The following is a 10,874-nucleotide window of genomic DNA, read 5'->3' on the forward strand; positions in this document are numbered from 1 at the left end:
GTAAACTTTCTAGTTAATTTGATAAATTAAAGCAGCCAAGTCAGATAGCTCACCTTGGTGACAGGGAATTGCAGCACTGGAAACAAAGTCATAATCCTCACTTAGCTGAGTGTGGATCAGTCATTCTGTGTTTTTTAATTATTCACGTAACGCTTATTTAGACTCCACTATCCAAAGGTGACAATATAGAAGAACACCAATACATTTGCTCGACCAGATTACAAAGAACAGCATTATATGCACACTTTGCTGCTATGGAAATAGGTGGAGATACAAATAGGGCCGATCAAATGTCAGAGCAGAGCTGCCCATGTACACAAAGGCATTCATTACAGGGACCCATGCAGCTGGATCTCACAGGCCTGCCCTAGACAAAGACTCTTCAGGAAAAAGCCTTTATGAGTGAGGTTTAAACAATCACACAATCAGTTGGAATTACAGCATCCAATCTTTTTACACTCAGTGACCAAAAAATCGGTACCTACCAGTGAACTTTCTAATTGTTGCAAATGCCATGTAAATGTCCTGCTCAAAGGTTTTCAGGAAGTAAAAGTTAATTCAGAAACAAAGTTCTAAGGAAGTCAATGAAGCCTTTTAAAGAAACATTATTGAAACTTTTTAAATCTGTTGCCAAAGGGAAAAAAAGAAAAGTTAAATTTCTGTCCAACAATCTCAAAAGCAGCAAAACAAAGAAAAATATTCCAACCCCCAAAGCCAACAAAGGGCCCATTTACTGTCTGACACCCTAGTGGCCTCTGAAGGCACACTCCTCCAACAATCACTGTATTATGCCCATAGAAGAATGCCAACGTGTTAATGTGGGGTTTGTTCAATCAATTTGGAATTCAATCAGAATAAACCAAGATAGGATACTGCCCTAACCCCAAGTCACTAAGGCTAATCAGATGTGAAGAAACAAACAAACGAAAAATCTTTCCAGGAGTACTGACAGCGAGATTAAAACTTAATAGAACTAAGCTCGGCCCACATCAACCTTAAGAGCATATTTTCAAAAATGAAAGAAAATACGGCTCGCATGATTTTCAGGGACCAAAGCATGATTCATAACCTCTCTCCTGTCCACACACTGGTAATTCACAAAAGAACATATTCACCTTTACAAACTGTTTTAAAATCTTTGGACTTTAAACTTCAAATATCAATGTGATAGAAACAACCTGTAGAGAGTTTTAAAATATTTCTGCATGTTTAAAACATGCTATTAAACAAAAACAAACTTGGATACGTGTTTAGAATGACTAAAGCACATAAATTATACTTCTCGGTATAACTTCCCCATTTCCAAAACGCTTCACCACTCAGGGCAACTTGTTGCACTGCCTTGAAAGCTTTGGTGATCAGAGCCCACTTTCTTGGTAAACAAAATTAGAAACAATAAGATATGCAGGAATAAAAGTCATTAGCAGAAGAAAAGGATGGAAGAAAAATATGATTATGTCATTGTTACGATCTTTGAAAGCTTCCCTCATCAACATCACAATCTCTTCTAGACATTCCAAATGTTCTCTCTCTCAGACACTGTTTCGTTAAACTTCCAAATTCTGTCTCAGGCAAACTTTTTAATTTTATCAAGTTCAAAATACTGTATTAGATTAGGGAAAATAAATCCTAATGGACCTAAAGTTTCAAATGCATTATCAATATAAACACAAATAAGAGGAGTAAAATTACAAGAGATAGTTCCTCTTAAAACTCAGGAAAATAAATTATGAATAGAAAATTTTAGACATCTACAGTTATACTTAAATTTAGTGGATATAAAAAGCATAAAACAAACCAATCACATGTCTGTCCATATAGCAAGACATTCAACTCAGAAAGTTTCTATGGTTTTCACAGAGTGTATTGCTTATGAATAATTTACATCTCTTAAAAAGTTCAAGAAAAAATATTGAATACAGCTTGCAGAATTGACAACTGGGCTGACAGAAATGGAAATCTCATTTAACAACCATGTGACTGATTCAAGTATTACTCATTGAAGAGAATGATCATTTTGAGATTGACTAAGCTACACTATTTTTTTAAACGATTTTTAAATTCTGAGCACCTGAGCCAAATGATTTCTAATCTTTTATAAATTTATAGAATGCAATAGAAAATTGTTTAGCACCAGAGCTCTAGGAATCAAAGATCTAACAACTATGATACTAAACAATAATATCTATTTATACCAAAAGAATATCTTCGATCAATGAATTATTATCCTATTTCAGATTGCAATATTTGGGGTGCAAGCATGGAAACACAATTCAGTAAACATAAGGAAAAATCAAGACAGAATTGTGAGGCTCTTACATTCAAACTGGTAGGAAGTCAGTTCTCTAATAACAATCATGTGTGATCTCCTATGACCCACAGAAGGACAGTCTAACATTCATAAAGTTATTCTACTTAACATGACTGAAACCCATTGTAGAGGAACAGCAGTTTGTTTCATACAATCCCCGGGCCTCAAACACTCTGTGCTCGCCTTGGCTTTTTGCATGCCACCCTTTCTTGATTCTTGAACTCACACTGTTCTGTCTCCACACAGAGCTTTAACACAGTTCACTAGTCCCCCCCTAACCACCTGGGGTTCCTTCCAAGGCCCCCAGTGGATGCCGGAAGCTGCAGACAGTACACAACCCTATATATACCATGTTTTTTCCTATCCATGCATACCTACGATGGTTTAATTTATAAATTACGCACAGTAAGAGATTAACAACAATAACTAATAAAAAATAGCACAGTTATAAAAATATAATAAGACTTACGTGAATGTGGTCTGTCTCAAAATATCTTACTGTTCTGTACTCACCCTTCTTCTGAGGATGTGAGAAGATTTAAGGCCCAGGAGCAGAGATGCAGGAAGGTGAATGACACAAGCATTGTGACATAGCGTTAGGCAACTATTGACCTTCAGATGATTCGTCACAACAAGGCTCCTAGGCTACCAGGCCACGGCCGACTACGATGCATAACTGAAACTGCGGAAAGCGAAACCGCAGATAAGTGGAGACTACCTCCTATACCTCCCTCTACCTGGGCTCCTTCCCCCAGCCACCTGCAGTCCTTTCTCAGCACTTTCTCAAGAGGCGTTTCTCTGACGCTCTCCCGATGTCAGATTCCTCTATTACATACTCTCAGAACATTTTACTTTCTGAGTGCTACTCACGTGTTTCCTAAATATTTAAGAAAATAATGTTTAATATCTGCTGGTGCTTCCATCATGTAAACTCCAAAAGGGACTGGATTGTATCTAGCTCATTTACTATTACATCCTTAGGATTTAGCATAGTGTCTGACATATAATGTATTTAACTGAATGAAGGGAGTGATGAGGGTAGGAATAAAATGAAAGTGTAAAGGTGGCTTTCAGGATGGCTGAACTTACAACTTCGGGATGGAGAAGTTTGAAGATTTCATTGTAGCACCTAGGTGTTATAATTTGTCTAGAACATACGTCATGTATGTGGCCATAATTACATACATCATTTGATTAATGCTGAACTGTTAATTTTATGGTCTTAACACTGTTACAAGAAAACTGCACTTTCTTCTTTTGCTTTTGCCACTGCTTCTTAACTCAGTCCTGGTTTTCCATTTGATTTTGCTAAACTGTTTTCTGCATGTTCTTTCAGTTTGCAGATTTGTTTATTCTTCCACTGAGTAAATTCTTATTAAACCCCTACTGTGTTATCCGAATCAAGATAGTATTCCATAGACTGTTATAAGTGCACTGGTTAAGGAGAAAAGAATTATTATTTATAATCCCTGCAAGATAGATTTTTTATTCTTGGAATTCTTTTGCAAAATCAATGTTGAACCAGGGTCAAACTATGTGACTTTGTACAGGTTAGTTAACTTCCCACAGAATCAGTTTTGTATGTGGAAAGAAAGGGCTGGGTAATACTGGAACAGTTTGATACCACTTTGAGCTCAAGTGATGTGATTCTGGTCTATCATATAGGCCCTATGTTGAGTAACTTCCAACTTAAAAACTGATAATGTAAGTAGCAAAGCAAAACTGGGGTTCTTTAAATACTCTTCAACTGCATTCACTAAAAGATGGGACCACAGATAACATAGCATGTATTTTCTATGCCCAGAAAGAGGGAGGGAACACTCATAAAACATGATTGTGAAATTGTAGAAACTTTTAATATGTTTTCCCTTTGTCTTTCTTTATGAGAAAGGTTAGCCATAACCAGCTTTGCTGGGAATATGCTCCCAAGAAAGAGAATACAGTAAGCCAGAGCAACAAAAAGTAAATAACTGCTTATTCACTGATATAGGCTTAGGAATATGGACTAGTCAGTAGGAGTGGAGGTTTGTGTTTTGAATATTTGATGCTAAAGAGCTCTTCTGTAATGTGAGACCAGCTCTTAGCCCAGGTATTCCTAAAACGGAACATTTTGGTTGACACAGTCTGTATATTGCTAAGTAACTATGGAGATGAGAAAAAATGAGGTGTTTTTTTTTTGAAGTTCATGGTGCCCTTAGGAAGTGTAATACATAATAATAATATTAATAATAAAGTATAATAATAGTGGCTAATATTCAATGAGTGCTTATTCTCCAAAAGGCACTGTCCCATGTATGTATTAATTCATCTAAACTCAACATTATGGGCCCCTAGCAAATCTGAGAGAATATTCATATAATTCACCATTTTCTCTCCTGTGCTAGAGCAACAACCTCTAACTGGTCTCTGCATTCATCCATATCACCTGTAGTCTCAATGAGGCAACCAGAATCACTATGCAATAATTTAGGTTCATCCACACTGCTTCTCCAATATTTTTTAGCACAGTTTTACATGATTTTGATTTTGAATATATAATCTGCATGCCAAAAAATACAATTTTAATTCAATATAATAGTTGGATATTTTATTACCACACCTTCAATAACTGATAGAACTAGATAAAAAGAAATAACAAGGATAAAGGAGACACAAACACTCTCATACAGCTGTGACTCTGACATTATAGGCCACTCCATCCAGTGACTACAGAATACACATTCTTTTCAAATGCACATAGAACATTCTCTGGGGTAGAGTATATGCTAGGCTATAAAACATGTTTCAATAATTTTAAAGGGGACAGAAATGCTACAAAGGATCTCTCTGAGCATAACAGAATTAAGTTAGAAACGAACTATAAAAAGAAACCTGAGAAATTCCCAAATATTTGGAATTAAAGCACACAGAAATAATAAAAATATTAGAAAATATTTTGAACTGAATGAAAAAGAAAATACAACTTCCAAATATTGAATGGGATGTGGCCAAAGTAGTACTTACACATTAAGCACCAATATCTGAAAAGGAGGGAGTTCTCAAATCAATAATCTAAGATTCCACTTTGAGAAACTAGAAGACAACAAGCAAATTAAACTCAAAGCAAGAATAAGAAAGGCAATAACAAAGATCAAAAATCAATAAAATGTAAAATAGAAAAACAATGGAGAAAATTGAAGTCAATGTTGCTTCTTTGAAAAAAAAATCAACAAAACTGACAAACCTTTATCTAAACTGATGAAGAAAAATAAAGAGAAGACAGAATCACCGAAATCAGTAATGAAAGAGGGGCTATTACTACCAACCTTGCAGAAATTAAAACAGTTGTGAGGAAATGTTGTAAACAACTTTATTCCAATAAATTAGATAATTTAAAAGAAATGGACAGATTACTAGAAAGACATGAATTATCAAACTGACTTAAAAATAGAAAATCTGAATATAGCTCTGAGAAAAAATGAAATTGAATTAGTAATAAAAAATCTTCCCACCAATAAAAGCCCCAAGCAAAATGGTTTTGCTCATGAATTCTATTGAATATTTAAGAAGAAATCATAATAACTCCCCAGATTTCTCTCAGAAAATCAGGAATGGAACATTTCCAACTCACTCTGTGAACCCAATATTACTCAGATAATAAAGCCAGTCAAGGGCACCACAAGAAAAAACATACAAACTACAGACCAATATCCCTCAAAAACAGTAAAGAAGGAACAAATAAATTACTGGCACTTAAATCCTTACCTGGTTTTGCTTTTAGGGACGCCCAACTAAGACCCTAGTAGTACTCCAAATTAAAAAGAAGAAAGGAAAAAAGGGAAGGGAAAGTTCTTCTGTAAGGGAAATTTGATCAGTAAAGGACATTATGGGGGAAAATTTGGGAAAGCTGAAAATGAACTACATATTAGGAAGTATTACTGATTCAATGTTTAATTTATTGGCTCTACTAATGATATTAAGTTCAGCAGAAAAAATGTTCTTGTTCTTAGGAGATATACAATCTGTGTTTATGGGTGAAGCATCACTATGTCTGTAACTTATTTTCAAGTGACTGGAAAAAATTAAAAAATAAAGCAAGTGAAGAAATAATAATTGGTGGTTCCAGGTAAATGCTGAACATATGTTTATATACTAGCTTTTGACTTCTCTGTTGGTTTATCTTTCTTTAAAAATAAGATTAATTAAAGAAATGCAAAAATCACAGATACCACTACACACCTACTAAAATAGCTAAAACATAGAAAAATTAAAAACTGGCAATACCAAGTACTGTTGACAATATGGAAAGTGGAACTATCATATACTGCTAGTGGGAATGCAAAATGGCATAGCAACTTTGATAAAGTTGGAAGTTTCTTATAAAGTTAAAAATTATACTTACCATATGATGTACTTTGATAAAGTTGGAAGTTTCTTATGAAGTTAAAAAATGTACTTACCCAAAATTCCCACTCCTAGCTGTTTACCAAAGCAACATGAAAACTTAGGTTCACATAAAAACCTATACATGAATGTTTATACTACATGGCTCTCCAATCAACAAAATTATTTGTAATCAACAAAAAATGGAAACAATGCAGATATCCCTCAATTGGGAAAGGAAGAGATAAACACACTGTAATGCATCCCTACAATGGAATATTACTCAGCAATATAAAGAGACAAACTACTGATAACGTATAATGACATGGATGAATATCCAATGTATTGTGCTAAGTGAAAGAAGACAGACTCAAAGGCTATATATGGTATAATTCTATGTGTACGGTGTTCTGAGAAAGGCAGAATTGTAAACACAAAATAGATCAGTAGTTGGGCTGGGGTGGAATAAGGGATTGGCTACAAAGGCATATGAGGAAACTTCCTAGAATGATGGAACTGTTGTACACTTCTTTTTGGTTATATGACTGTATGTGCTCAGAGCTGTATGCTAAAAGGGGCAAATTTACTCTATATCTTAATAAAAATATCATCTTAATTTTAAAATGAAATAAACAAAATGTTATTAAAAATTATGTCACTCCTCTCTCCAGAACAATCCACTGACTCTGAATGAAAGAAGCAAAGTCATTACAGTAGCTTACAAAACCCTCCATCATCTGGCTTCCTTGCAGCTCTCTGATCTTGTCTGCTACTGCTTTGCCCCTCCCTCATCTGTTCCATCCATAATGGCCATTTTACATTCCTGAAATTCATCAAGCATGTCCCTGCCTCAGTCAGTGCCTTTTCATTGCCTGTTCCCTCTGTTCTTCCCCCCATAGCTGTATGACGTGCTTGTTTACTCCAATGTCATTTCTACAGTTAGGTCTTCTATATAACTGCAGTTTACACTGGCACTCATTTTCTTCATGCTAGTTTTCGCTAATGAACATACTACGTATAGTATTTTAATTTATTGTATACAGTTTCTGTCTCTCTCAACCAGAGAGGGCAGGGCTTATTGCGGGTTTGTTCACAGCTGTATCACATGCACCTACAACAGTGCTTCACATACAGTAGTACTAAGTATTTGTTGAATAAATGAGTTGAGATATGAAAGAGCCATCACTTAACCAATGCTCTGCATTCAATATCACTTGCACCCTTTTAAACCACACTAAATTCAATCACCATAATTATTAAACAAGTGGGCCTTTATTCTAATTCCACTTTTATGAGAAAGAAGCTAACGATAAGGAAAATAATTTTTAGGAAGGTATTTGTAAAAATAAGTGCCAGCATTTCCTTAGAATAAACACAAAGTCAGCTGGATCCAGTAAATCACTTACCCTTAAAATATAGAACAAGGAGATGTGAGCTTTCTCCTCAGTGAAGCCTCCATTCCTGCCCCCTCCTCCCAACCACTGAGCCCTCAGAGGCAGTTCCCCTCAGCTTCCCACCAGCACTTCATCATTTCCACCCCCACACTTCATGCACGCTAAATTTTGTTTGCATACATTCACTTTCAGTGAATAAACTACTTAATGGCAGGAATCTTAAGGTTAACAAAAGTTAAATGATGTATTCTAACTGCTAGCCTAGCACCAGGCACAAAGAAGTTTAATAGATGTTCATTGAGTGGAATGTAAATGAGTTGTCTGAAGTCATGAATTTGAAGGCTTAAAAACTGTGAATCATCAAAGAAATGCTAAATGGAGTTGATTCTACTATCCAGTTACAGATACAGACATAGATATGTGTTGAAAAGAGTCTCATTGACTGTCCTGAAACCACAAAAGTGATCTGGTTAAGTAACCCAAACACCATTCCTAGAGTTTTCTGCTCAATCAATATTTTAGTAGACTTTATCTCAGATATGAGTTTCTCTTTTTAATGAAACTTTGAGGAGGGGAAGAACTGGACAAGGTCAGTACTGAAGTCAAGAAAAAACAGTTAATAATTCTTTTTTTATAAAGTCTGTTATAGGAATTGCTTCTGAGAAAACAATAAGAAAGCCATGAGCAAAGCTATCACCTTATACTTGGGCTGACTTCGTTTGAGTTATCAGTTTCTACTTTGACAGAGATAGGATTCAATAAGAAGGTGCACTTTTCACTACTGAAAGTCGAAAGTCAAGCATAACAGAAAAAAAGTAATTTAAGTTCTAACTGCTTCCATTGTGGTTCAATCCTGTATAATCGCTTCCTAATTGGTTTTTCCCTTTCAAACTCCCCAACAGCCTATTTAAACTGCTTTCATATTGATCTTTCTATTGCAGAGATGTGATGATGTTTCTCCAATATTCCAAAACCTTACAATGTATATAATTATCAAGTCACTATGTTGTATATATGAAACCAATATAATATTATATATTAGTTTTATTCCAATAATAAAAATTGTTTTAAAAAACCTTAAAAACAAAGCCATACTTTCTGAAGGATTTGATCTAACCATCTTTCAAAACAGGACTCTTTGGTAGTGTGATCTCATTGCATATTTTCATCAGTATATTCCATGATGCTTCTATGTGCACATTGCATAGGAAACAAACTGGACTATTCACTTATTCTTCAATCACACCCCATGATTTCTTCCTCTACTCCTTTGTTTAATTAGCTCTCTCCTCCTGGAGTACCCAGTTCTCACAGTATCATTCACCAGCTCCTCTGACAGACTTCCCATCCAGTCGTCTCAAAAAGCCTTTCTTGATCCCCTGCAATCTGCTGGGTTCTCCCTCTTCTCTAAACTGTCATCAGTCTTTACACCTTCCTCACAGGTCCCCAGCTGGTATCATAGTTGTTTGTGTATTTGTCTCATCCTTTCCTTCTTATCCCACCCTTGCCTGGTTTCTTAAAGTCTGACACTCAGCTCTAGCTACTTTCATTTACTGCAGGTAGTAGCATTGAACATTTTCTACACCATGTGCTCCAACAGTTTTTTGATTTATAAAGTTGACTAAATATCATGAGAGACACTGGAATCATAATTGTTGATCAGCTCGGCAGCCAAAACTCAGTTTAGGCATCCTCAAGAAGTTTCCCAGGGCTCTTTATTACAGGGATCTGTATTAGAGATAACGATGCCTTGTTTTTATTCTGCCTCAAAACTCTTTGAAAAGGGACAGTGGCAGAAAAAAATGCCCTTTGAAGAGTACTGGACTAGGTAGGTAAAAGGAAATATTCTGGGCACTGCCGTTTAGTTAATCTGTGTTTCATCTGGAAGATCAATCTCTGGATTAAGTATCTTTAATGTTTCTAGCACTACAGTGTTTTAAATAACACCATGTTATAATCTGGAAGAAGGCACTACTCAGTTACACTAATTAGCACAGAAACTGATAAACAGAAAACATACATTTCCAACAGAAAAATTGGGTTTCCTTATATCCTTTTTCTGAAGACAGGAGACATTACAACCACACTGTCACTCAGTTACTGTCTCTGCCATCTAATTTTGACATGTGTCACACAGGGTAGACATCCTACAGATTGCTGCAATGTGAACTCCTTAAGGGATTCAAATAATTCATACTGAGAGAGTTATTTTTTGTTGGGAGTTTATGGACTCTCAATTTTAAAGGTAGTATATGAATACTGTGCTTTCATTCTACATAAATAAATAAAGTCACAGATTTAATCAAGTTCAATTTTTAAAAGTAGAAAAGTTAGAATTCAAAATGTTTCACATAGGATTCACAGTGCTTCAAAGGTCAGTGTTCAGAGAAAATCAGATGACACGGGCATTGTTTCTTTAGTTCTTGGTTCTACTCATGATTCCTCCTGGGAAAACCTGTGACTCTACATATCAATTCAGGGGTGAATTTTTTTTAAAAAAAGATGCTTTCTTTCTACTCTGCTCTCTATTTATTCATATTTTATAAATATTTGGAAGTAATTTTACATCTGTATCTGAACATTAAAAATACAATGTTGTCTTAACATACAATACAGTTTTGCAAATTATGCATATAAAATAGTACTACTAGGAAACTGCTTGTAGGACTACTAATTACCTGCCTTAAAGGAAAACAGAATTATAAAATAATAAGGCTGATTTTAAATTGTGCATAGAACCAATAATTGTGAATTTAAGGCAATTTAAAAGATTTATTGACTCTTGGTTAAAAGTAGATTGACAATGA

Source organism: Manis pentadactyla, chromosome 7 (assembly GCF_030020395.1).
Source record: "Manis pentadactyla isolate mManPen7 chromosome 7, mManPen7.hap1, whole genome shotgun sequence".
Classification (NCBI taxonomy): domain Eukaryota; kingdom Metazoa; phylum Chordata; class Mammalia; order Pholidota; family Manidae; genus Manis; species Manis pentadactyla.